The sequence below is a fragment of the Bos javanicus genome, chromosome 6 (genome assembly GCF_032452875.1).
Source record: "Bos javanicus breed banteng chromosome 6, ARS-OSU_banteng_1.0, whole genome shotgun sequence".
Classification (NCBI taxonomy): domain Eukaryota; kingdom Metazoa; phylum Chordata; class Mammalia; order Artiodactyla; family Bovidae; genus Bos; species Bos javanicus.
The window spans coordinates 13,728,242-13,756,007 of record NC_083873.1 but is presented as its reverse complement, the minus strand read 5'-3'; the positions used below and the strand labels follow the sequence as shown (position 1 = coordinate 13,756,007).

General features: G+C 38.2%; 1 protein-coding gene and 1 long non-coding RNA gene across 2 annotated transcripts in view; one reads left to right on the top strand and one right to left on the bottom strand.

The window, feature by feature from the left end:
• The window catches only part of FAM241A (family with sequence similarity 241 member A), a 45,293-nt gene that overhangs the window by 7,507 nt on the left and 10,020 nt on the right, over positions 1 to 27,766 (top strand). The window lies entirely within an intron of this gene.
• The window catches only part of LOC133249253 (uncharacterized), a 31,796-nt gene continuing 4,366 nt past the window's right edge, over positions 337 to 27,766 (bottom strand). The window contains exons 2-4 of the long non-coding RNA XR_009736893.1: positions 25,631 to 25,701; positions 8,943 to 9,094; positions 337 to 5,947 (exon numbers count right to left, since the gene is read on the bottom strand). This is a non-coding gene — a long non-coding RNA (uncharacterized LOC133249253). The remainder of the gene's footprint in view (positions 5,948 to 8,942; positions 9,095 to 25,630; positions 25,702 to 27,766) is intronic.

The window sequence follows — 27,766 nt, the reverse complement described above, 5'->3', positions numbered from 1 at the left end:
CCTAATTTTCAACTAGAACCCTAACTAAAAAGAAATCTGAGAAATGTTGTTTATAAGTTTTGCACACTCTACAGTTAGAAAGCCACCCTAGGAAGAAGGAGGAATAGAACAGTGCTCCTCAGCTTTAATGTGCAAACAAAGCATCTGTTGTTAAATACAGGTTATGATTTCGTTGTTCTGGGGTGAGGCCTGAGACTTTGCATCTCTCACAAGCGCTTCAAGTGAGGCTGCTGCTATGCCCGTGGACCACACTCTGAGTGGCAGGGAGTAATAAGCATGCCAGCCCACCATACTTTCCCTTCAACATGGTATCAGTAATAGAAATGTAGAAGTTATTTTACTTTTTACTATTTCCCTCGAAGGGTATATTTGAACTCTAGGTAAAGTGTAAGAAGCCAACAAGCCTTGGTTCCCCAGGCCAAGTGATTTGCTCTCAGTCTTACAACTGTCTCGTACTAGAACACACCAGAACCCAGGTCTCCAAACTCCAGAGCTGGTTTTGTTTTTGTTTTCAGAAATAAGAGCCTTCACCCATGATGGAAGAACAGTCTGATAAATCTGCTGCCCCCCTTTAGATTGTGTAGTTCAAAAACAGATATCTGTTTGTACCCACTTCCTTTCACATCTTTTAAAAACAGTCTGCAAACAATACTGTAGCAAGTTCCTTGAGTTTAGATGAACTTGGCCCTAGACGTAATCTAATTTCTTTCCAATGGGCATCTAGTCACTAGAGTGACTCCTGGGATAATTTTGTATGTGGTAGATACCTTTTGTTCATTTTTGTCATTATGCAAGGGTGGAACCTCTAAATCAATGGCTCTTAGGGCAATTAGACTCACAAGGGGCACTTGGCAATGTCTCGAGACACATTTGAATGTTAAGACTGAGGAGGTATAGTACCACTGGCATCTAATAAGAGTCCAGGGATCCTGCTGAACCGCCTGTAATGCACAGAACAGTCGCCTACAGCAAAGCATTGTCTGACCCAAAATGTCACTAGTGCTCAAGTTGAGAAACTCTGCTCAAAGTGAAGTACGGTTACAGTGATTTGAGTTGTTGAAAATGCTCTACTGATAGATACTCCAGTGGATACGTAATAATTGTTTATTTTCTTGACACCTACATTCCAAACACGTAGTCTCCCAACAGATCTTTTCTCGCATCTTTTCTTCAAGCAACTCCTTATATGCAACTTTCTCCAGTTTTCTTTCCCTCTCTGTTGGAGGATGGAGGGAACAAAAGGTGCTCACCAAACCAAGAAGGTATCTCTAGAGACTGAAAGAAACAAGGCAGGCAATTCCATGTAATCAGTGGATCACTATATTATAGGGTAACTTGCTTACAGAGTGGGATTGAGGAGACAAGGATATGCGAGCATTTGCAGCTGCACTCCACACTGCCAAGGGGCCACTGAGACAATTTTACAGTTAACCTAGGGTATGGGGGTACATGCTTGGAAACAGGAAGTGCCTTCCTAAGTCAATATTTATGAATAGATAACTAGTCTTGTGGACACAGGGAATAAGTCAGTGAAGGTTTTCATCATTGTTTGGGGACTACAGAGCAAGAGGCCAGCCTGGCCCTAATGATTATTAAACAATGCTGATTAGCTCCAAAGCCCTTGACAACAGAGAAATGACTTACTGCACAGTACAGTCCTGGGTGGGGTCAGCAGAACAGGAGGAACCCTGTGGGCCCACAGTGGAGTCACTTATGCCAATGGCCACATACGTTCATGTTCTTTTTCTGCCCTTCTCTGCTACTACCCATCTCTTTTTCATCTCTGCTTACTGAGTGTCGCACTCTCCTGTTGCCTTTTATTCTTCCTCACCTCCCATCCTAGCCACTTTCTCTTCATTTCCATGCACCTTCTCCACCCCACTGCCGCCTCTCTTCTATAGAAGCTAATGTTGCAGAGCAGTGGAAAAGGTATTGGAGTGTGACTGTTCTAAGATTGAGTCTTGGCTTTACTGCTTTATGGGTCTTATCATCCTAATAACTTAATCCCTCAGAGACTCAGTTTCCTCATGTGATGGGTATAATTCTATCTACTTAAAATTCTTATGAGGGTTCAGGAACATTTTGTGTTATGAAAGACCTACCATATAGTAAGCCCTCAATGAATATTAGCTACCTGTTTTACCCTCATCTTCTCTCTCATCTTTTTTCTCTGGTTGCCTTCTTTTTCTTATCTAACCACATCATAGAACTGTATTTTTAGTCTCTGCAATTTTCAGATTTATAGAATAAGTATTATTTATTGAATAAAGTATTAAGATTTCCTAATCTGAAAATCAGATAAGTATTTCATATTTCTTTTTTTTTAAAGTAGATTATGTTGCTTTTTGTATAGATCTCTAGTTTGATTTTTTTTTTTTTTTTCTTGTTGTGGATCACTGATCCTTGATGGGAAAAATACCCACCCTCCTCTGTTCATGTTGTTCTCAATTTACTGATCAGAAGTGGCAAAGCAAGGCTAAAGGGAAAAACCGAAAGTAGTTCTATGATATTAACCTTGCACCAAAAGACCTAAGTAGAAACTATGTCTTTTTTTCATATTTCCTTTAAGCTTTAGCCACACTATCTTTAATTTCTGTGATCTCTGGAGTCATAGTGTTATCTTGCAATAACAGCCACATATCTTCAAGAAACTTTGAGTCTCTACTAGTCATGTTTTGGTTCCTAAAGAGTGTGGTGTATTCGTGTGTGTGTGTGTGTGTGTGTGTGTGTGTGTGTGTTTAGGGGAATTAACAAGATAATCAAAGGGTAGTTTCATTTGGACAAAGAAACTGAATTTCTAATTAAGTTAATGCAAAAGATACTTTCTGTCTTCTGATCTAATTTTTCCCACATCCAGGGGGATTTTTTTCTGTTGTTTTTTGTTTTTCTACTTAACATCATTGGCAGCTATGTCTTGTCTTGGCTTAGGAAGAGGAAATGATTGGCTTTATTTGTGGCTGCTGTTTTCTTATGGCAAAACTAGAGCTTATCTGATCAAAGGGAACGCATGGTCCAAATGTTTTGAACTTTATGGAAAACGAAGGATAAAATTATTATTAATACTTTATATCAAACACAGTGTTAAGAAAATTAAGTTTCCATTTGTGGTTTTTACTATATTCCTTTGATATAATTTTTTCTAACATTGGTGAGTTTTTTTTTAATTCCCTCTTCCAATTAATCCAAAAATTTTTATTTTTGTCTTTTATCCTCTTCATCAAAATTTTACTGGGATGTGTGCACACCACCTACAGAGGCAGGGAATTTAAGGTGTATTTCCCATAGCTGGCAAATTTCATGAGTTTGATTAAATTCAGAATTCCTTATTCCATGGTTTTCAGAGATAATAAAATCTAACAGAAGCTGTTGTCATGCCACAAATTGAGAATTAAGAAAAAATTCATTTTTAAGGAAAAATGTTTGATTTTGGCTTCTTTAAATAAACAAACTGTTCCATCTGTGGTAGCAGCCAGCATACTTCCCTATATGTACAAGGTACTCAATAATGTCACCAGAAACTTCATTTCTTTAAAAAAAAAAAATTGATTTTAGGGTAAGTACAAAAGGTAGAAAATTTTAACATGCAGCTTGAATCAGTCATACTCTTCACTTCATGGCCTGTTATTATCTATCGTTAGTTCATTCATAGCATTAACTTTAATTGATTTATTTTTTATTTAATTTAATTAATTTACTTCTTCATTGCAGAAATGTTCTCTTCCACTGCAATAGGCAACTCTTTTAATATGCTTGGTAGATATGGCTGAAATTGTGTGTATATTTTTTAATACTTGGTTTCATTTGTCTAAGTTTGTAACTATGATTTTAAATACTGAATTCTATTGGTTAAAATGACAATGAAAGCAAATTTTAGTATTTTTCCATTTATAGTAATTTCAAAAACTAATTCAAGAACTAGCTGATATTCTCAATGATTTGTATCCATCCTCCCAAATGGATACAAAAAAAGTTTTTCTCCTTTATTGGTTATATGTAGTTTAGTGTAAGATGAGAAGGCAATGGCACCCCACTCCAAGATTCTTGCCTGGAAAATCCCATGGACAGAGGAGCTTGGTAGGCTGCAGTCCATGGGATCGCAAAGAGTCGGACACGACTGAGTGACTTCCCTTTCACTTTTCACTTTCATGCATTGGAGAAGGAAATGGCAACTCACTCCAATGTTCTTGCCTGGAGAACCTCAGGGATGGGGGAGCCTGGTGGGCTGCTGTCTATGGGGTCGCACAGAGTCGGACATGACTGAAGCGACTTAGCAGCAGCAGCAGCAGCAGTGTAAATAAATGTTAAAACTTTGCATTTAATTTAAAAGTGACAAATTATAAATGTAATAATAAACATGTTATAAATTATATATGCTGCAGCTAGGTGAAGCTTTACATACTTAGTAAAAGTTTATATTTAACATCTTGTTTTTGTACAGTTTGTAGGCAATAAAACCTGCAGTGACATTTAGTATCCAGTAAGGAGGAAAACATGTCCAGCATCACTGGAAATAAAAGAAATGCAAATTAAAACTATTAGAGATAATATTTCACCTAGCAACTTGATCATTTTAAAAATGAATAATGTGGATTTAAAGAAATAGTTTACGAAATAACAATACACTGAAGTTAGAAGTAAAATTGATTTGGTCTTTCTGGAAGGAAATCTGGTATGAAACCTCACAGGTTTGATCTACTGCTGTTGCTTCCCACTTTAAAGTTGTAAACACTGCAGAACAGGGAGGCTAAGTAATATACTGAAAGTATCACAGCTAGAACATTGCAGAGTTGCGATACAAACCCATGCTAAATAACTATCAAGCTAGTGTTGGTTCATGAAATTAATTTAGTGAATTGTGAACAGGATAGGATAGGACAGAAATCATTAGAATGCTTCACATGTGGTATGAATGTCATTTTGTGGAACTTTAGTTGATATGTATTAGGTCAAGACATAAAATATATCTCTTATTGTGGATCACAGTCAAAATCACTGCACTAGCCCAGACAGCTCAGTTCTGTCTCAAAGCCTCTGCCTGGGTTCTTTTCCCCAGATATTCCTTTGGCAAATCTTCGTATCATTGGCTTAACTATAACCTCTCTGAGATCCCAGCTCTGCCTAATGTAGGCAGTCCAACCCATCTTCCTGTCTGCCATTACTCTGTTTTATTCATAGCCCTCACACTACTTGATATTATTTTGTTTGTTTGTTAATATATTTATTCTCTGCAACTTCCCACTCTCCCCTTCACAGGCTCACACAGGAAACGTCATCTCCATGAGAGCAGAAATTGCATATGGCAAATGCTTCAGACAATTATTTTGGCATCTGTGAGATAGTATAGAGTCTATAAAATTTTCTATCTAAAATGACACTGCTGGTATAAATGCAGTTGATGTTTTTGTTGAAGCAATGTGGCTTCCCAGGGGAAACTTTCATAACAAAAATTAGTTTTAAGAGAGAGAGAACTTTTTGTATAACAGGAACATATTCTATTGTCAGAATCAACAGAAAGGAAATGAATGATGTTGGCCGTGCATTGAGCTAAGTTCAGTTCAGTCACTCAATTGTGTCCAACGCTTTGCAACCCCATGGATCGCAACATGGCAGGCCTCCCTGTCCATCATCAACTCCCAGAGTTTACTCAAACACATGTCCATTGAGTCGGTGATGCCATCCAACCATCTTATCCTCTGTCGTCTCCTTCTCTTCCCACCTTCAATCTTTCCCAGCATCAGGGTCTTTTCCAACGAGTCAGTTCTTTACATCAGGTGGCCAAAGTATTGGAGTTTCAGCTTCAGCATCAGTCCTTCTAATGAATATTCAGGACTGATTTCTTTTAGGATGGACTGATTGGATCTCCTTGCTGTCCAAGGGACTCTTAAGAGTCTTCTCCAACACCACAGTTCAAAAGCATCAATTCTTCGGCGCATTGAGCTAAAGATCCCTGTAAAACAGTTGTAAGAATTTAGGCAAAGATTATGTTCCTTGATGTGCTGTATTTTAAAAACCACAGTATCAAGAAGGTGAAATTTAACAAACAGGATCTTGGAATACTAACTAGCATTAATTTATGTAAGTGGTCAGAACTTGCTATCTTGTTTTTAATTTTTCTTGAACTAAACAGAGGAAAGACAGTAAATGAAATGCATAACTAACATAGGTTAAAATTCAGATCAGCCATTTCAATAATAGCAAAGTTGAAGGATAATTTTCAAAAAGAGGTAAAATTATAATGCTCATTAAATATAAAATGAATACATGTTAAGGGGTTTATTTAGCTCATCAGTAGTGAGGGAACCAGACAAATGTGAAAACTGCTTCAATGGAGAAATCAGTCAGAAATGTATATGGAAAAAGGTATGTTGAAATGAATTTACAAATAGCCGAGAGACTGGCTTTTTCCATAGGTGGGGTGGGAAGACAGTTGAACCTCTAATGGAACAGAATTTGTCTGTCTGTTAATAAAAATTATTTGCATTGCTGTTGGTTATTTATAATTTACCAACTTGTAAAATATCTTGAAAGTCATAAAGGCTAAACATTCTTTTAAACGATGCACAGTTTTCCATGGAGATACCCATAATTTTTTTTACTTATTCTTAATTTTCTTATAGTATAAAAAAAAGTCATTTCCAAAATGTGCTACACAGAGTAGATTAATTTGTATATTGTGAGGGCACTTGAACTTTTCCTTTACAATGTCTCGTGTTCTTGTGCTGCTATAAAAGATTAATTCTATTCTAGTCTTCCATGGTAGTACTGTACAATATACATTCAGAGTACATGTGGAAATGCATGATTTATATGCATGTGAAAAGCAAGGGTTGATTTATATTTGAAGTTCTTTCTGCTGAGTTATATAACTGAAATTAATCTGATACTAAGATAACTACTGGGGCTTTCCTAGTAGCTCAGCTGATAAAGAATCCGCCTGCAATGCAGAAGACCTGGGTTCGATCCCTGGGTTGGGAAGATCTCCTGGAGGAGGACATGGCAACACACTCTAGTATTCTTGCCTGGAGAATCCCCATGGACAGAGGAGCCTGGCGGGGTCACAGAGTTGGATACAACCGAGTGACTAAGCACAGCACAGCACAAGACAACTACCAAAAGCAAATTTTAATAAGAACAGGATGGCTGCTCCAAGGATTCCATATTCATGTCTAGTTTTTATTCAGCACACAAATCCCAATTGCTTGTTCCTAGCATTCTAGCATACTTTCTCCATGTGTTGAATGGTTATTGGTTTCACAGACGATTATGTCTTCTCAAGAGTTTCATGGGAGTGTAGATGTTCATTTAGTTTAAGCTTTTAAATTTAAAGGAGGGCAAGAATGAAGTGATTTCTTCATAGAGAATTAGCCAGTTAATTATAACCATTTCTGGTATCCATAAAAATACTCAGTGGAAAACACATGAAAATAATATATGAAGAATAAATTAAAAGAAGACACTAAACTTCCTCCTTCATTATTCAGTATGTGAAGTTTATTTAACAGTAACATCATGAAAATGGCATAATGATTCTTCCATTTCTGGATGACAGCATTTTCCCTTTGGAATTTAAGTGATTAAGCATTTGGAAATCAGTCTTTGAGCACTCTATATTAGGCTACTAATTTAAGACTTCAGTTGCTCCAACAACCTGGCCATACACTAAAGACATTTTCATTATTCATTTGTATCATATGGAACATCAATTGCTTTAGCAACTGGTAATAGTCATTGTATTATAGATAGTTTTCTGTATTATTTGTTTGTATTCCTTATTTGTTATTTATTAAGTATTATTATTTGTTTGTTCCTTATTTTCTTGGTAGTTTTTAATTCATTCATTTAAAACATTTAATGAGCTCCTATTCTTTCCTGGGCAGTGCTGTAGGCACCCAGAATACAAAGAAACAAACAGAAAGAGGCCCAAATCTCTCCTGTCTTTAATCTCCCGTTGTAGGAAGGAGACAAAGACAGTGAATCAATGAGCAAGTACATCGGTGAGTTATAGTGCTATGGGAAAAAATAAATGGAAGGTGGGTAGAGAGTATGTATAAGGGATAGGGCTGCTATTTTAAATAACATGATCACGGAAGGGCTCACTAAGGTAATGTTTGAGCAGACACTTCCAGGAAGTAGGAATTACTTGGCTATACCACGCTTGCTTTGAATCCCTGGAGGATAGAACCCAATTTGAGGATCAGTGTTGGTAATCGTGGTTACATCTTTCCCCAGTCTAGACTCTCAGTTATTTCTTATCCATCCCCCATTCCAGGTTTCTATATTTCATTACTGTTTTATTCATTTGTTCCTACTATAAACAAATTCAACTCCCTTGTAGAAAGATGAGAGGAAAAAGTAAATTAATTATGGACTTAAGTAAATTAATTAAAGACTATATCTTTTAAAAAGTACCTTTCTTAAGTGTTATATAATCACACCTTATGATGCATTTGTTTAAATATTTTGCTTTCTTCTTAATATACCTGATTCCTTTGTACTAAGGTCTTTAGAGATTTGCAGTACAGTTTATTGAGAAGAGCTTAGAATTTATAGTCAGAAAATTCCTGTTTTCCAAAACTCAAATTCTGGCTGGTTGTATACTTCTGAAAAAGTCACTCGACCTCTAGAGTCTAATAATACCCACCTTATGGTGTTTTTGTGAGGAGCAAACACTTGGAATGTGTATTTAATAAGTTTATTGAACAAATGGCTAATAAGGAATAAAATGGGGATAGGATTTTATTTTTAAATGGGGGAGGATCAAAACTAGAGCAATTTTTTTCTGAAGAAATTAAAAATATTTCACTAATAATTTTCTCTTAGCAAGGGTATGATTTAAAATGAAAGTCTTCAGCATATAAACTATATAAGAATTAATAAAATCATTAGAGTACATGAAACCTCCATCAAGAAAGACTATAGGGTAAGAAGAGAAGACAGACTACCCATAAGTTCCTGAGAAGATCCAGCACAGACTCAGAGGGGAATGAGCCGGCAAAAGTAGACCAAAAAGGAGAAGGGTGATGAAGACATCTAGAATAACTAGCAGTCTTCTTGCTTGTACTTCTGGATTGTGCAGTTTACTGAGGTAGTGGACCTGTGGAGGAAAACCAATATTAAGGCAGATGATTATGAGTTTGGGACAGGGGATGCTGAGTTTCAGGTCCTCAGTGAAGAGGAACTAAAGAGCCTCTTGATGAGAGAGAAAGAGGAGTGACAAAACTGGCTCGAAGCTCAACATTAAAATAACTAAGATTATGGCATTCATTTCCATCACTTCATGGCAAAGAGAAGGAAAAAAAAAAAGTGGAAGCAGTAATAGATTTTATTTTCTTGGTCTCCAAAAAGTCCCTGCAGACAGTGACTGCAGCCATGAAATTAAAAGATGCTTACTCCTTGGAAGGACAGCTATGACAAACCTAGACAGTGTATTAAAAAGCAGAGACATCATTTTGTTGACAAAAGTCTGTGTAGTCAAAGCTGTAGTTTTTCCAGTAGTCATGTACAGATGTGAGAGTTGGACCATAAAGGCTGAGCACTAAAGAATTGATCATTTCAAATGTTGGTGCTAGAGAAGACTCTTGAGAGTTTCTTGGACTGCAGGGGGATCCAACCAGTCAATCCTAAAGGATTCAACCCTGAACATTCATTGGAAGGACTGATAACTGAAGCTGAAACTCCAATACTTTGGCCACCTGATGTGAGAGCTGACTCACTGGAAAAGACCCTGCTGGGAAAGACTGAAGGCAAAAAGAGGAGGAAATGGCAGAGGATGAGACAGTTAGATGGTATCATCGATTCAATGGACATGACTTTGAGCAAACTGGGAGATAGTGGAGGACAGAGGAGCCTAGAGTGCTAAAGTCCACGAGGTCGCAGAGAGTCAGACACAACTTAGCGACTGAACAACAAGATCAATTCAGTCACTCAGTCATGTCCAACTCTTTGCAACTGCAGCAGGCCAGACTTCCCTGTCCATCACCAACTCATGGAGCCTGCTCAAACTCATGTCCATTGAGTCAGTGATACCATCCAACCATCTCACCCTCTGTCATCCCCTTATCCTCCTGCCTTCAATCTTTCCCAGCATCAGGGTCTTTTCCAGTGAGTCAGTTATTCACATCAGGTGGCCAAAGAATTGGAGCTTTAGCATCAGGACTGACTCCTACCTGGGTCCAGCCCCAGTAGGATCCAGGGATTCCCTCCGGAGACAGCGTCAGCGATTAAAAGAAGAGATAAAGAGATAAAGATAAGGAAAGAATTTTGCAGTTAAGAAAATAGAGGAGAGAAAAGAGGCTGATATTCCTTGGTTTACGCAGAAAGCCAATAAAGCCCCAGCACGGGACGTGCTCTGTTCACGTAGGCCAAGGTGCCCTCTCGAATCACAGAAGGTGCCCCACCTTAGGCACCTTCTCAAGTGGGTCTTAGGAGCCCAGGCAGGAAAGTGAACACAGAGAGCCCCTGTGCTCCATGGAATCAGCCTGAATAGGAAAAGGAAAGAGAAAGAACGACATGGGGAGACCAAGCTTCAGTAAACAAGGCCCACACTTTATTTTTCAAAGTAGTTTTTATACCTAAAGTTGTGCATAGAGGCTAAGGGGTGGGGTGGGGGATGGGGGTGGTGGAGAGCGGGTAGAGTCATGCAAGGTCAGCAGTCCTTGATTCTTATCGAAGCCAGGCTTTCTTTCTGCAAACTTATATGCAAAAGTTTTAGGTGATTTACATCATCTTCTGGCCAGGAAGCCTGTTAACATTTTATGACCCTTTCTTCAGAAAACTTATTTTTCTCTAAAGGTGATTATTCTAAAGTCAGGCGCCACCCTCTGAAAGCATTAGATAAAGTTGCATTCCTATAGGGCAAAAGTGTGGTGGGCTATAACAAGAAAAGAATTAACTCAAGGGTCCAAGGTTACAAACATTAAAGCTACTACTTACATTTTTATACACCAACTATATGAATCAATACACTCCCAGGGACACAATAGGTAAGGGATATGGAAACTTGGCAGCAAGCATTAGCTCAACAAAGAAATCCTCTACTAGTTCTATTTTAACAATTTTAACTCTCTGAGAAGCTGTGCATTGTTAGAATATCTTAAGCTTTCCGTGCCTCTCGTGGTTGGGAGGCTGTGAATATGAACAAACCTGTCAGGCAAGCTAGAAAAGTCATCAGAGGGGTTTGAGTTGAAACACTCCTATTACACCCAGGAGACTTATTATTAACTAGGTTTTAAGTTGATTTTCTTACAGAGAAAGGTGGTCGGGGATAGCCCCCTGTTAATGTCAGAGGAGTTGGTGAAAGTCGTAAAATAGTAAAACAGACAGATTCTGGTTTTGGGGTAGACGCTCAGGCAGGCCCAGAGGGGCACCCCTCGAGTTCTGGCTCGCCTTGCACCAGAACTCTCCCACATGACCTTGTCATGGGTGGAGACTCCCGTGCTGGCTCCCGGTAGACTCCTTTAGGATTGAATGGTTTGATCTCCTTGTAGTCCAAGGAATTCTCAAGAGTCTTCTCCACCACCACAGTTCAAAAGCATCAATTCTTTAGTGCTCAGCTTTCTTTATAGTCCAACTCTCACATCCATATATGACTACTGGAAAAACCATAGCTTGGAGTAGAGGGACTTTTGTTGGCAAAGTAATGTCTCTGCTTTTTAATATGCTGTCTAGGTTGGTCATACATATCCTTTCTTCCAAGGAGCAAGCATCTTTTAATTTCATGGCTGCAGTCACCATCTGCAGTGATTTTGGAGCCCATGAAAGAGAGTCTGTCACTGTTTCCATTGTTGCCCCATGTATTTACCATGAGGTGATGAGACCAGATGACATGATCTTAGTTTTTTGAATGCTGAGTTTTAAACCAGCTTTTTCACTCTCCTCTTTTATTTTCATCAAGAGGCTGTTTAGTTCTTCTTCACTTTTTGCCATAAGGGTGTCATCTGCATATCTGAGGTTGTTGATATTTTTCCCAGCAGTCTTGATTCCAGCTTATGCTTCATCCAGTCCAGCATTTCACATGATGTACTCTGCATATAAGTTAAATAACAATATAACAAGGGTAACAATATACATTCTTGACATACTCCTTTTCCAATTTGGAACCAGTCCTTTGTCCTACGTCTGGTTCTAACTGTTGCTTCTTGAACTCTATACAGATTTCTCAGAAGACAGGTAAGGTGGTGTGGTATTCCCATCTCTTTAAGAATTTTTCACAGTTTGTTGTGAGCCACACAAAGGCTTTGGCATAGTCAGTAAAGCAGAAGTAGATGTTTTTCTAGAACTCTCTTGCTTTTTCGGTGATCCAACAGATGTTGGCAATTTGATCTCTGGTTACTCTGCCTTTTCTAAATCCAGCTTGAACATCTGGAGGTTCATGGTTCACATACTGTTGAAGCCTGGCTTGGAGAATTTTAAGCATTACTCTACTATCATGTGAGATGAGTGCAATTGTGCCATTGTTTGAGCATTCTTTGGCATTGCCTTTCTTTGGGATTGGAATGAAAACTGATCTTTTCCAGTCCTGTGGCCACTGCTGAGTTTTCCAAATTTTCTGGCATATTGAGTGCAGCACTTTCATAGCATCATCTTTTAGGATTTGAAATAGCTCAACTGGAATTCTGTCACCTCCACTAGCTTTGTTCGTAGTGATATTTCCTGAGACTCACTTGATTTCACATTGCAGAATGTCTGGGTTTAGGTGATTGATCACACCATTGTGGTTATCTGGGTCATTAAGCTCTTTTTTGTATAGTTCTTCTATGTATTCTTGCCACCTCTTCTTAATATCTTCTGCTTCAGATATCTACATAGAAATGTTGAATATGCAATTGAGCGTACAAGTCTAGAAATTTGAAAAGTTGCCTTAACTGAGAAAAATAAGAAAACTATGAATCTTTTATAAAAAGTACAGGTCATTTTCATTGTTAGGGGCAGCCTCAGCCGTGTTTGAATATGGTGATTTGAGTGCATATCTTTGCTTATATATTAAGCAGCTTAATAGCAAGGAGTATAGATTATTTGCTTTCTGTACCTCACAGCACTTACCTTGCTTGTGGCAGGCATCCAGTTATTATTTATTGAATTGAACTGAATTGACTAAAGGATTTATTTTGCAAGCCAGATTATTCTGCGAGTCAAGGACTGTGAGTTATGAGAGTTGGAGTTTAGTAATCAAAGACTAGTGGTACTCAGGGAGGACGTGACACACACCAAGAACAAGAGTATGATTTCCTGAAAGTAAGCAGCTGTTGGTCTGGCAAATCTTTCAGATCTGTGCAGGCTTGCCACAAGTAGGGCACAGCACATCTTGCATAAAACGCAGGTACAAAACAGGCCGAGAGAAGATTGTAACTTTAGAACATGACTAGAGGCTTTATTACAGTAGGCAGAAAACCTGTCATTTTCATTATATTACTATTTACGTAAGATTAAACTAAGTAATACACTTTATTATAAAATAAGGTAGCTTATGTAGATATACTATTTTTCAAAAAAAAATGTTTTCCATAAGAAATTTTATAAACCCACATACTTTTATTTACAAGACTAGATTCCTACAAATTCTTTAGTGTCATAAATAAGGAGAAGCAGTTAAATTTTTCACCACTTAGTCCAAATGGTTGATTGCTAATGCAATAGACATTTATTTCATTTCATAAGAAACTGCACAGAAGTGGTTATTTCAGAATGCAAGGAAAAAATATCAGCCAAGTCACTGAATCAGACAAAAGTGCAGTATATAAAACAAGAAGCTGTTATTATACAGAACACAATAAACCACTCATGAACATTGTTATGTGAGTGGCATTTTCATAGCTTTTTAAAACATTGTCCCATTCGTAAGTACTCTTAGATTTTCTGTGAGACAGAAATCCCATTATAGATCTTAGTAAAAAATTAATGATAAAAAGCTAACCATAGAGGAAAGAGGGAACTTAATTCTAACAAGGATGGTCCATATTTTTGCCTAGTTTTAGTATACATAGCAGCCATATTTATCTTTAAGTCTTTAAATATACTATGGAAAAGATAACGTAATAGCATAACCAAGTAGAATTTTCAAATTTTCATAAAGCTATATACTTCCTTAAGCCTAGGAATAAACTTAAAACTCCTACGATAAAATTTAATTTTAAAAGGGAGCATTTCCAAAGTCATAAATGTTGGCTCTTTCAATAGGTGTGGTCAAGCAACTGGGACAACAACAATGGACCCAGTGGTTTTAAGAACCAGCCCTCACCTACTTAGTGCTTCACATTCTGACAAGTGTCTTTGATTTTGTAATGTCTTTTCCTTTCTTGATTTTGTCTTGGAAGGAAGTGTGACTTGCCTGATACACAAATGTTCCAGTTTCAATCAGGATCTCCATATTGCTTCTTTTGCTTTAGGAATTAAAGTATGTTACAGTTTAAATCCATTTTTGTATTTAAATTTATGGATGCAGACATTTGGAATTATGAATCTTGTTTAACCTTAAAAATAATAACAACACCTCTAAGGAGGAATGATAAAGTAGGAAAGATTTGGAACAATAAAAATTTGGAATTGGATGGGTAGTTATCAAGAGGTGACCCCCTCCACTTATGTAGGAGTACCAAGATGCTGAGGCAACGTGATTTTGTAAGGAGGCATCTGAGCAGTTTTTACCAACACCACCACCATGTAGCAGCTTAGAAGGAGCAGGGAGACTGGAGGTTGCTGGAAATCTGAGAGTGTGGGAGAACATGTAGCTATGAATTTGTGGTTGAATGTAGACTGTGGGTTCCGCAAGGAGAAAGTAAATAGCTAAATCTAGAAGTAATCCAGAGGCTTTTAAATTTTATAGCTACTTTCTTACTGTCTATTTGTTTATCACAGTATGACACTGTCTCTTGAATATCTTTTGCAAATGTGAGACTCCTGCCCATTTAAAAGAAAGCCTCAAGATATTTTTCAAAACAGGTCTTTCTTTTGAGAGGTCTAGTAAGATGGTGAGGTGGATTGAGAGAAACAAAATTCTGATGTTTTGGAGGGGGAGACTTTTCAGGCTAAGTGAAAGTGAAGGTCGCTCAGTCGTGTCTGACTCTTTGCGACCCCATGGACTAGACAGTTCATGGAATTCTCCAGGCCAGAATACTGGAGTGGGTAGCCTTTCCCCTCTCCAGGGGATCTTCCCAACCCAGGGATCAAACCTAGGTCTCCTGCATTGCAGGCAGATTCTTTACCAGCTGAGCCACAGGGAAGCCCTTTCAGTCTAAAACCCCTCTGAAACTGACTTCCAGCTTGTTTCTGTTGTTGTTCTTGATCCTTCATTTTGCCTCTCCTTAATTATAATCAATCAAAAATCATTTTATTAAGAAAGGCAGCCTTTCTGTGATCATTGGAGCACATTCTACTGTATTAGAAATTCATTGTTCATACTGTGAGGACAAGAACATTTCAAGGGGAAAGAAAAGGTGTTTATTTTCTGTCCAAATAAAATACATGTTTCTCTCAAGTGGTGGAATTAAGAATTCGATGTTGGTTTGGTTTTTAGTTTTAAAGAAAGAAAAATTTTAAATCTTAGTCAAATTTTATCACAATGAAGACCAGTTGCTATATTGTACAGTGAGTCAAATGTAAACTAGTCAAAGCTATTTTTAAATGCCATTATTTTTATTGAATATAAATTAACCAAGACAAGTATAACTTTGAACTGCTGTTAAAACTGATGCATTAAAACAAATAGAATGTGAGTGATTACAAGACTGATTTTATGTTTATTTATAAGAGAGCTTACAGTATAGGGCTTTAGAACATGGGCTTTAGGGCAGACTGTCTGAACGTGTGTGTTCACTCCACCAGTTATTAGTGATCTTGACTAAATTACATAATCTTTCTTCAGTTTTCTTTATATTTTGAAGATTGAAGTACTTAAAACACTAGCCAACACATAATAGATATTCAATAAATATTAGGGTTTTAAAAATTAATGCTATGTTGTGAAATTCTTTAAAAACTTCATTTAAGCATTATTTATTGTGTTTAAAGCATATTGTGTTTAGAGCATCTCCACAGAGGGCCAGCCTTTGAGATGAAAAGGAATAAAGAGAGGAAAAATGAGTCTCTTCAGGTAACGAAATGCTGAGGTAAAGATGTTTTAACCATGGAGTCAGTTTATAGTGCATTAGTGCTATAAACCACTATTCTGTTATATAATAAGACAAAAGCAGTTAAACATGCTTATATCGTTTTTAAAGACATCATCTAAATATTTGAAAACATTGCAGTCACTTTTTTTGCCAGTTCTCCTGATTTAATTTTTTTTTTTTTACTAAATTCACCTTTTGTTATCTAAATGCCAAGCATTTTGCAACTCTTAAACACATCATACTTTGCCTTAAAAATCTACTTATTTTTATATAAATATTAACATTTTACTGAATTGTTACTCCAATTGTTCTTGGAGTTAAGGATATAGTCTTATTTATCTAATACATTTTAGGTATCAGGAAAATTTTATTGAATTGGTTCTCAAAGCAGAAGTGTTTTGAAAGTAAAATAATTTTAAATGTTTTATTGAATAAACATGATAGCTTAAGATAGCCTTATTTGTTCTTACATATATTAATATGTTTATTTCTTTATTTACTTTTTTCTTTCTGGGCTGTAAAGATTTATTAATAATATGGGGAGTTAGAAAGGAAGAGATGATTTTAATGCTCACAAAGCATTCTTGATTTACTTCTGACATTTCTGCATCTCTTACAAGCTTTTCCAGAGGGTTATAAATACTGATAACAAAGAACAAAGTATTTTACTATGGTAAAAATTATTTTAAAAAACAAACTTGGGGGTACAAGATTTAATGTATTGGAAGCAAGTAAAGGGAAAAGCAAGAGTATTCTGAGATTTGAATTTCCAGTTAACTTTCCTTAGGCTTAATTTTTAAAAAATGAATTAATTACCAACTAAAATATTTGCTAGACTCTGCTATGTAAAGAAGGAAAACTGCCTCTTTAATGGTTGATATGAGAGGAAATGAGAAAGAACAAAAGAGCCATTGTTTTTTATTCATTTAGGCTTTATGTATAAGTAAATGCTTAAAGTTTTTTTTTAAGTCCTTTTTTAAAAAAATAAAGTGTTAGTGGGACCATATGACTAAATGGGAACTTCAAAAATTGAACTTGTATACCCAGAATTTGACTATCACAGCATATATGAAAAATAAACACTCTTCAAAATGCTTAACGTCCTACAGTTAATTCCAGAAAACATGCTGAGTACTACCCAGGATCCCCTGGCTTATCCTTACAGGAATTATCCTTCAATACACCATCAAAAGTAAGTAATGTCCAGAAACAACTGTGGTAGGACTTCCAGAAAAATGGAGTAAGGAACTCAGCAGACTTTGTCCCAGGAAAACAACAATTTAAGAGGAGAAAATTTAAAATAAAATATCATTTAAAATCTTTGGGAATCACCCTAAAGAGCATACAGCAAGTAAAAAACATTCATTTTAAAAAATCTACCAAATCTAGGTAAGAGCAGTAAGTATTTGTGAGCCACAACCTAATCCATTACCTCCCCATCACAGTGCTGTGTTACAGAAGCTCCATCCCCAGCATGTGTAGCCAAGAAAATTAGGTTCCCCTGTCCCGCTAACTCTCAGTCTAGGGCTGTAGTTTCACCCTGGAAGGGTAGGGCTTCTCATGCCTTCCCCGCCTCCCCTCTCAGTTCCGTGTTACAGGAAGTCTGTTTCAGGTCTATGTGGCTGAAGTCTGTTCCAAGTCTCCCTTCCCCCAAGCAACCCCCACCCTAAGCACAGCAGCTGAGAACACTGAGGCCCAGTTACCCTGCCCCACACCACTACAGCGCAGAGGTTCCACACCAAGAGGAGCAAGCCAAGACCAAGAGCGGCTCCCCACCCTCAGTACCTACTTACAGAGCAGGACTGTCACTCTAGGAAAACAGAGTCTCTGCCCCCAGCTGCAGTGCAGTGGTGCGGGTGTTCTGCCCAGGGGAAAGGCAAATAATAAAAATAGAGAGGTCTTTGGATCTGACTTCGTTGGGAAGAAAGAGTGGAGAACTCCGTGCCTAATGGTGGTGTTGAAAACAGTACAGATCTTGCTGAAGCGCAATTGAAAGGAGTCTGGTAGCCCCATAATACATGAAAACAACAGAGCATCCAGAAGTTTTGCAGAAAGAGCCAGGGAGAGTCGGACATGAAGAACCCTCTTGGGCTCATAGTCACCTGTGAGGATCAGGAAGGCAAGTGTGCAGGTGTGAGGCTGCGTCTACTTGGGAGCATTACAGCAGGATGTGGAGCAGACTTGAAAGCATTCCCTAAGCTGCACAGAGACCCACTGACATAGGGCAGAAGCCTCAGTAAGAACAAGGGGCTTCATTACAACCTGTGACCAAACACTGACTAAATGGTACGCTGTGCTGACCCAGGGACAACTCCTAGGAAGCAAGGATCAGAGATTTCACAATCACCTGCGGCAGTCCGGAAAATTGTATACATGCCCAAGGCTGTACCCTCTCATGAGTAGTAAGTGTAGGCACCTCCACGCTACCAGTCCCCTGGCTGAATGTAGGGCAAAGAAGTAAAGTCTCTGAACTATAATAGCAGTTTCCAGTACGGCTAGTGGTGAAGAATAAAAATAAAGACTAAGGAATCATAAGCACAACCTCTAACCAATAAACAGCTATACTACCCCAGGGGGAGCCTCTAGGTAATGAGAGTAAAAGATGAAAACAAGGGAGAAAACATGAATAGGAACATCAGAGGCTGAACACTGCAAAGGACTAGACTGCTGAATTAGCTCAGCCAACTCACTAAACAAATAAGCAAACCACCACCACCACCACCTCCAGAGTAGTGGTAGGGGTCAGTATCTAGTGTTGCAAAAATATATCAGAAATGTCCAATTATTGAAAAAAGATTATGAAACATGGTAAAAAAAAAAAAAAAAAAAAACAGGAAAATACGATCCATCAATAGGAAAAAAAATCAGACAATAGAAAATGTCTTTGATGGGGCCCAATGATATATGGACGTGAGTCTGAATGAACTCCGGGAGTTGGTGATGGACAGGGAGGCCTGGCGTGCTGCGATTCATGGGGTCGCAAAGAGTCGGACGTGACTGAGTGACTGGACTGAACTGAACTGAACTGAATGATATGTACTTAGACAAAGACTTCAAAACAGTTATTATAATATGCAACAAACTAAAGGAAACATGCTTAAAGAACTAAAATATGACAGTGTCTCATCAAGTAGACAATATTGAGAGAAATTGTTTTTCTTTTTAATTAAATGGAAATTCTTGAGTTGCAAGTACAGTTCAATTCAGTTGCTCAGTCGTGTCCGACTCTGCAACCCCATGGACTGCAGCACACCAGGCCTCCCTGTCCATCACCAGCTCCCGGAGTTCACTCAAACTCATGTCCATCAAGTCGGTGATGCCATCCAGCCATCTCATCCTCTGTCATCCCCTTCTCCTCCTGCCCCCAATCCCTCCCAGCATCAGACTCTTTTCCAATGAGTCAACTCTTCACGTGAGATGGCCAAAGTATTGGAGTTTCAGCTTTAGCATCAGTCCTTCCAATGAACACCAGGACTGATCTCCTTTAGAATGGACTGGTTGGATCTCCTTGCAGTCCAAGGGACTCTCAAGAGTCTTCTCCAACACCACAGTTCAAAAGGATCAATTCTTTGGTGCTCAGCTTTCTTCACAGTCCAACTCTTACATCCATACATGATCACTAGAAAAGCCATAGCCTTGACTAGACGGACCTTTGTTGGCAAAGTAATGTCTCTGCTTTTCAATATGCTATCTAGGTCATAACTTTCCTTCCAAGGAGTAAGTGTCTTTTAATTTAATGGCTGCATTCACCATCTGCAGTGATTTTGGAGCCCCAAAAATAAAGCCAGCCACTGTTTCCACTGTTTCCCCATCTATTTGCCATGAAGTGATGGGGCCAGATGCCATTATCTTCGTTTTCTGAATGTTGAGCTTTAAGCCAACTTTTTCACTCTCCTCTTTCACTTTTATCAAGAGGCTTGTTAGTTGAAAGTACAGTAGCCCAATTGAATAAGCAGAAGATAAAAATCAGTGAATTTGAAGTAGAGCAACAGAAATTATGCAACCTGAAGAATGGAGAGAGAAAAGAATAGAAAAAAAATGAACAGAGCCTCAGAAAATTGTGGAACATGATTAAACACATCAGTATACAAATAATAGGAATATTAGAAGAGAAGAGACAGAAATATTCTATAGAATATAAGATACTCAGGACTTCCCTGGTGGTCAAGTGGTTAATACTCCATGCTCCCAAAGCAGGGGGAGCAGGTTTGATTACTGGCCAGGGAACTGAGATCCCACATGCCATGTGACATGGCCAAAAATTAAATAAAAAATAAGAATAATAAAGTAATTTTAAAAAATATAAGAAATATTCTAAGATATAATGGCTTAACATTTTTTAAACTTAATGAAAAGCATTAAGCTACACATACAAGAAATAACAATGAAATCCAGACACATTGTGGTCAAAATGATGAAAGAGCATGAGAAAGTCTTGAAAGCAGCAAAGGAAGAACAACTCATCACATACAAGGAAACCCCAGTAAGATCAAGTCAATTGCTCATCAGCAACTTGAAGGACAGAAGGACAACACAGTAAAAGTGCTGAGAGTTAAAACCTGTTCACAGTCCTATATCCAGCAGAATTACTTTTCAAAAATAAAAGTGAAACATTCCCAGATAAAAACAATTTTTTCCTAAAACATCTATCTTACAGGAACATTTAAAGGCAATCATAAGGATGAAAGCAGTTGATAGCGACAGTGCTTTGAATCCACACACCCAGAAAAAAAAAGGATTGGTAAAGGCAATTATGTGGATAATTACAAACGATAGTATAATAGCACATCTTCTCTTGATGGATTTAAAAAAGCAATTGCATAAAGTATATATATAATTATATTGTTGAGCCTATCACATACTGAAATATATTTGACAATATCAGCACAAAATACAAAGGTGGAAATCAAGATGTATTGGAGTAAGGAAATGACACCAACTAGTAGCTCACATCCATAGGAAGGAATAAAAAGAACCAGAAAGGGAGGTGTTAAGAAGGCAGACTGTATACCAGTCAACACAGAAGAAAAATTAGAAAACTATAAATGCCTGAAATATTTAGGATTTAAGATCAACAGAACCCATTGATAAATTGGTTACAGGAAATTGGGAAAAAGAAGGCTTTACAGATCATTCTTGAGTTTCTGACTTGTAGAAATTAAGGACAGATTTTATTCCTGAGGGTCTGTTCATTGAATGAAGACCAATTTTGAGGAGGAAAATCAGGTTTGGCCTTGGATGTGTTGAATATTGAAGTATATTCAAGATAAGTGCTCCTGTGCTATGAGTTGTGTCAGTCAGTCTTTGCGAGCATGTGGACTGTAGCCTGCCAGGCTCCTCTGTCTACGGGGATTCTCTAGATAAGAATACTGGAGTGGGTTGCCATGCCCTCCTCCAGGGGATCTTCCCAACCTAGGGATCAAACCTGCATCTCTTAGGTCTCCTACATTGGCAGGTGGGTTCTTTACCACTAGCGCCACCTGGGAAGCCCATATTCAAGATATCCAAGTGTAAATGTTGAATATATGGTTTTAGAATGCAGAAGAAAGGTCTGAGCTGGGTATAATGTTTAAGTAATTAATGTACTGGTGGTAATTGAAACTGTAAAATTTGATTGAGCTTATTTGGGAAGAAAATACGGAGAGAAAAAAGATGAAAGCTTAAGACCAGAGGTTGAGGATCGATATTTAATAGCTAGGTTGGGGATGGTGAACTCACAAAGCAGACTGAGAAAAGCGTGGCCAGAGAGAGAAAAATAGAACCAGGAGAATATAATACCATATAATTCAGAAGAAAGAAAAAGTTGTTGCTGTTCAGTCGCTCAGTCGTATCTGACTCTTTACGACCTTGCAGACTGCAGCATACCAGGCTTCCCTGTCCTTCATTGTTTCCCGGAGTTTTCTCAAATTCAAGTCAGTTGAGACAGTGATGCCATCCAACCATCTCATCCTCTGTTGTCCCCTTCTCCTCCTGCCTTCAATCTTTCCCAGCATCAGGGTCTTTTCTAATGAGTTGGCTCTTCACATCAGGTAGCCAAAGTATTGGAACTTCAGTTTTAGCATCAGTCCTTCCAATGAATATTCAGGATTGATTTCTTTTAGAATTGACCGACTTGATCTCCTTACTGTCCAAGGAACTCTTAAGAGTCTTCTCCAACACCACAGTTCATAAGCATCAATTCTTCAGCACTCAGCTTTCTTTATGGTCCAGCTCTCACATCCATACATGGCTACTGGAAAAACCATAGCTTTGACTATATGGACCTTTGTTGGCAAAGTAATGTCTCTGCTTTTTAATATGCTGTCTAGGTTAGTCATAGCTTTTCTTCCAAGGAGCAAGCATCTTAATTTCATTGCTGCAGTCACCATCTGCAGTGATTTTGGAACCCAAGAAAATAAAGTCTGTCACTGTTTCCATTGTTTCCCCATCTATTTGCCATGAAGTGATGGGACCAGATGCCATGATCTTAGGTTTGTGAATGTTGAGTTTTGAGCCAGCTTTTTCACTCTCCTCTTTCACCTTCATCAAGAAGCTCTTTAGTTCCTCTTTGCTTTCTGCTATAAGGGTGGTGTCATCTATATATCTGATGTTACTGATATTTCTCCCACCAGTCTTGATTACAGCTTATGCTTCATCCAGTCCAGCATTTCACATAATGTACTCTGCATATAAATTAAATAAGCAGGGTGACAATATACAGCCTTGACATAACTCCTTTCCCAATTTTGAGCCAGTCCATTGTTCCATGTCCAGTTCTAACTGTTGCTTCTTGACCTGCATGCAAATTTCTCAGGAGACAGGTAAGGTGGTCTGGTATTTCCATCTCTTGAAGAATTTTCCACAGTTTGTTGTGATGCACGGAGTCAAAGGCTTTAGCATAGTCAATGAAGCAGAAGTAGATGTAATTCTGCTTAGAAGTTGAATCAAATGAGAACTGAAAAACTTTTTTCTGTTTGTTTTTTGGGTTTTTTTTGGTTTTTTTTTTTGGCCATGCTGCACAACTTGTCGGATCCTAGTTGCCTGATCAGGGACTGAACCTGAGCCCCCAGCAGTGAAAGCACACAGTCCTAACCACTGGACTGCCAGGTACTGCCCCCTAACAGATCTCTTAATTTATTGATATGGCAGTTTATTGGTAATCTTTATAAGAGCTGTTTTGGTGGTGTAAAAGAACAGAAGCCAACAGAAGTTGAGGTCTGATTGGAAAATTGTTAGGAGCAATTCTCCATGGGTCTCTTGCATTGAGAACTTTTGTTAAGGACTGTTTTTCAAAGATGTTTGCTAAATGAACAGACTTGGAAGATAGGAATAGTGTCTCCTTTCAGAGTAGAGGACAGACTGTTTGCCACCCAGTGTAATAAAGATGATGTCTCCCCCAGGACAAACGTCAGGCAGATTTGCTTACAGCCCATTATAAAAGATGAGAGTTCCCTAAGCTCAAAGTCCCTCAGCTGTGACAGAAACGCACTGCATGCAGCATCTGCTTGGCTACTCTGTCACCCTGTGGGACTTAAAGAGAACCAACGTCAACATGAAACTCAGGCTGCTGCTTGTGGCATGAGTAGTGAAGTCATTTCTCTCTGACCCAGGAGACTTGCGTCTGGTACCAATATCCCTGACGCCAAGACAGGGATCCTAACTTGGAGGATAAAACAGGAGTCCCCAGTCCCAGGTCTCAAAACAGGAGGTGAGTGGAGGGCAAGTGAGTGAAGCTTCATCTGTGTTTGTGGCTGCTCCCCATCTCCTGCATTATCACCTGAGCGCCACCCCCATCAGATCAGCAGTGGCGTTAGATTCCATAGGAGCTTGCACCCTAACCCTAAAGTCAAGGCAGAATATCCTGAGATCACCACAGACTAGAAATAAAGCGCACAATAATACAGTCTGCGTGGACCATCCCTTCCCCCACCCCAGCCCTGGTCCATGGAAAAACTGTCTCCACGAAACCAGTCCCTGGTGCCAAAAAGGTTGGGAACTGCTGGGGTGAAACACCAGTCCCTTCACAGTTCCTGACAAAGATTTAAAAAATGGAAACAAGCAGAGGGAATTGTTTCAAACAGTTTGGTTATGAAGAAGAAAAGGCCAGGCAGAGCTAGTGGCATTAATGGAGGAAAATCTAAGCATGTCTAAATACTGATGAGAAGGAGCCAACAGAGGGAAAGACTGAATATATATGAGACAGAGGGGTAATGGAAAAGGAATACTTCCTTGTTTCTGTATTTGTAACGAAAGAGGAGAAAAGATGGACATAAACTTTGGTAGCTGATACATTTAGTATCACAAAGTTAAGGAAATTCTTCTGACTTCTCTTTCTCCTGAGAAATAGGAGGTCAAGCAATTTGCTGGAGGAGAGGGCGAAAGGAGTAGGAGGCAGTTGAAGATTTTTAAAAGAGATCTGAAATAGCTCTGTGTAAAGAGCAAAAACAAAAACAAAAACATTCAGCAGAGAAATGAAATAGGAATGTACTTGAAGATCTGTTTAGGGTTGTCATAAACTGTTGGTACCCTATTGTATAACTTTCTCCAGCACCACAGGTACTCAGGTACAGACATAGAAAATAATTCTTATTCCAAGATTAGAGTTTCCCTGTGAGACAATGGAGTTTTAAATTTTAAAGAGATTTGGGTCATAGAGCTCAAGCTGAAGGAGAAAAGTGAAGAAGTACAATCCCAGTAAAGTTGAAAAGAAGTTAGTGGGAGTACATACAGGTAGTCCCTGCTTTCAAAAATTTGCTTTGCACCACTTCACTTTGTGAAAGTTGGTACCTGTTTTTGATGAGCAAAGAAATCCAAAGAGGATTTTTTCTTATAAGAAAAAAAAAAGTCTAAAGCAAAAACAGCATTCAGTTTTTGTTTGTAGTGAACTGTTTGAGGGCAGCACACTCCCAAGTAGCTAGAGTGACCACACCAGGCTCCTTCCTCAGGAACTACACTCAGCATCAGGCCACCAGCGCTCTGAATTGTGTCTGTGAGCATCTGTGCTTTTTCTCAGTTTGGTTTATGTATCTATTATTAATACCAAGATGTGCCCTAAGATAATTGCTTCTTTGCTTTATACCACTTCAGTTTACCGAAGGTTTCATAGGAACACTCTACTTTTGGATAGCAGGGAAAACCTAGAGTTGAAAAAACAGTTGAAAGGAGAAGTTGCAGAAAGATTTAGGAGTTGTTCATTCATTCGTTCATTTCTTCATTCATTTAATAAGCCTCAGTCTACAGGTTACTATGTGCTATTGGTCTAGTGGTTAGGATTCGGCGCACTCACCACCATGCCCGGGTTCAGTTCCCAGTTAGGGAAGACCTTCTTCTGGGTTTCCCTATTGGCTCAGCCGGTGAAGAATCCACCTGCAATACGGGAGACCTGGGTTCAATCCCTGGGTTGGGAAGATCCCCTGGAAAAGGGAATAGCTACCCACTCCAGTATTCTGACCTGGTCACAAAGAGTCGGACATGACTGAGCAACTTTCACTTCACATCATCCAAAAATCATTTCCCTTTTGCTCGCTGTGCATTTATAAGTTTACCTTCTCAGTTATGATTTCCATGGACTTGGGTTATTGAGGCTGGCTCTGCTTGACAACTCAGGAAGGTTAACCTAAAGTAGCAAGAAGAAATCAGCATTTTAGTCTTTACTCTTTGTGTTATCTGAATACAGTCACCATTTACCCATTTTTATTTATTTATTTTTTAATTGGAGGGAAATTGCTCTACAGTGTTTTGTTGGTTTATTCTTGTGTAGTTTTTAAAACCTTTCAAGAAGTTATCTAAAACTTTCTACTTGCCTAACCCCATTATTATTTTTTAATATTATAAATATATTTTTCATGTTAATTATTGCTAGTAACAATAAAACCAAATTAATGAGGAAGTTCTTGAGCACTATTATTAACACAGGGCTTTGAAATTAGCTAATAATACTTATTATAATAAATAATGATTAAATAGCATAATGAATATAAAGCACTTGGCACAGTATCTAGCATATAGTAGACATTCAGTTAATGGAAGCTATTGCTACTTTTCTTCTTTTTGCGATGCCCTGAGGCATGCCTAATCTTAGTTCCCCAGCCAGGGATGGAACTCACGCTCCCTGCGTTGGAAGGGTGGAGGTTTAACCACTGGACCACCAGGGAAGTCTCTAATGGTAGCTGTTAACTACTTTGATCATCATCATCATCATCATCATAACTCTCAGTTCCAAGTGACAAAAATTCAACTTTTACTAGATTTTGCAAAATAGGAATTTATTGGCTCATGTTATTTTTAAAAAACAAAACAAACAAGAAACAGAGGTAGATGCCCTAGCTGGATTCAAGTATTCAGACAATATCCACTATGTCATTTCTTGGCATTATTTTATATTGACTTCATTCATAGCAAGCTTCCTCCTCATTGTAATAAGAGGCTCTACACCTTAGCAGCTAACCGTTACCAGCTGGGGAGGGGGGATGCCTGTTTATCAGTAGTTGCAGCAAACATCTTAGGTAGAACTTTCACTGGCCTGTCTTGGGTTATATGCTCATTCCTTAACTAATCATGTGCTCAAGGAAACGAAATGTTCTGAGTGACCAGGCCTGGAACTTGGGAGTGGGCACACATTCCAGCAGAACACAGGAACCAAGAGTGGGTGGGGGAGGATTTTCCCAAGGTTAAATCAAGATGATATCAACAGAAGAAAGTAGAATAAAAACCAGACGGGCAAAACCAGCAGACTTCCAATATTACACTCGGAAAAAAACAGTTGAAAGTGAATCTTGAATTGTTACCCACTCAGTGAAAACCTGTTTACAAAATGTAGCTTGTACTCTTCTTAAAGTGAATAAGCAGATTCTGCCATACTAATGTGCACAGATTGTTCCATAGATAAGGTGGTGCCATAGAAAACATCCCACCTCAACTTCTATATGATTAAGTTGTCATAACACATGGAGAAAAACACAGCTGAATTTAATTATCACAAGAAAGATAATCACTAAGGTATTAGGCAGCATGTTAAAGTAGAAAGAAAACAAAATTAAAAAAAATCACAAGATATAATTTCTACCAAAAATGTAGTAATAATATTAGTTACCATACACTGAGTGATGATTGTCTGATTTAACCTCTTATTTCTTGTTTCTGAAGTAAGAGACTTTAATTATCCTTAAAGATCCTTTGCTCTCAAAAATCCTATGATGATTTCAGGGCTCACCTTTAATTTCTCATCACTAATTCTGCATAGTTTTAAGAGATTTTCAGTCAATTATAACACTCGTATGTCATTAATTATGGACAAAATAATAACATCACTATTTAATGTGCATGTCATGGTCTGTACTATTATATGATCATGAAGTAAACTGTCATTTGATAAATATTCTTCCATTGGGACCTCACATACAAAGAATAAAATTTGGCAAAGATACAAAGTGATTAATGTTAGGACGGGAGAAATGCCATCTACATTTTCATATTGGTGTGTGTTATGTGTGAAGAGTTTTGTGTGTGTGTGTGTGTATTTGGTTGGTTGGTTTGGGTTTTTGCCTTATTGCAACTCTGCCAAGCGTATCTCCTCATTCTTGCTTGGAGTCTCTCTTTTTTGCATTTGAATCTGAATTCTAGTCAATACTGAATAGACTATATAAAGATTTACTAAACTGCTGCAAATAGCTTTACCTTGT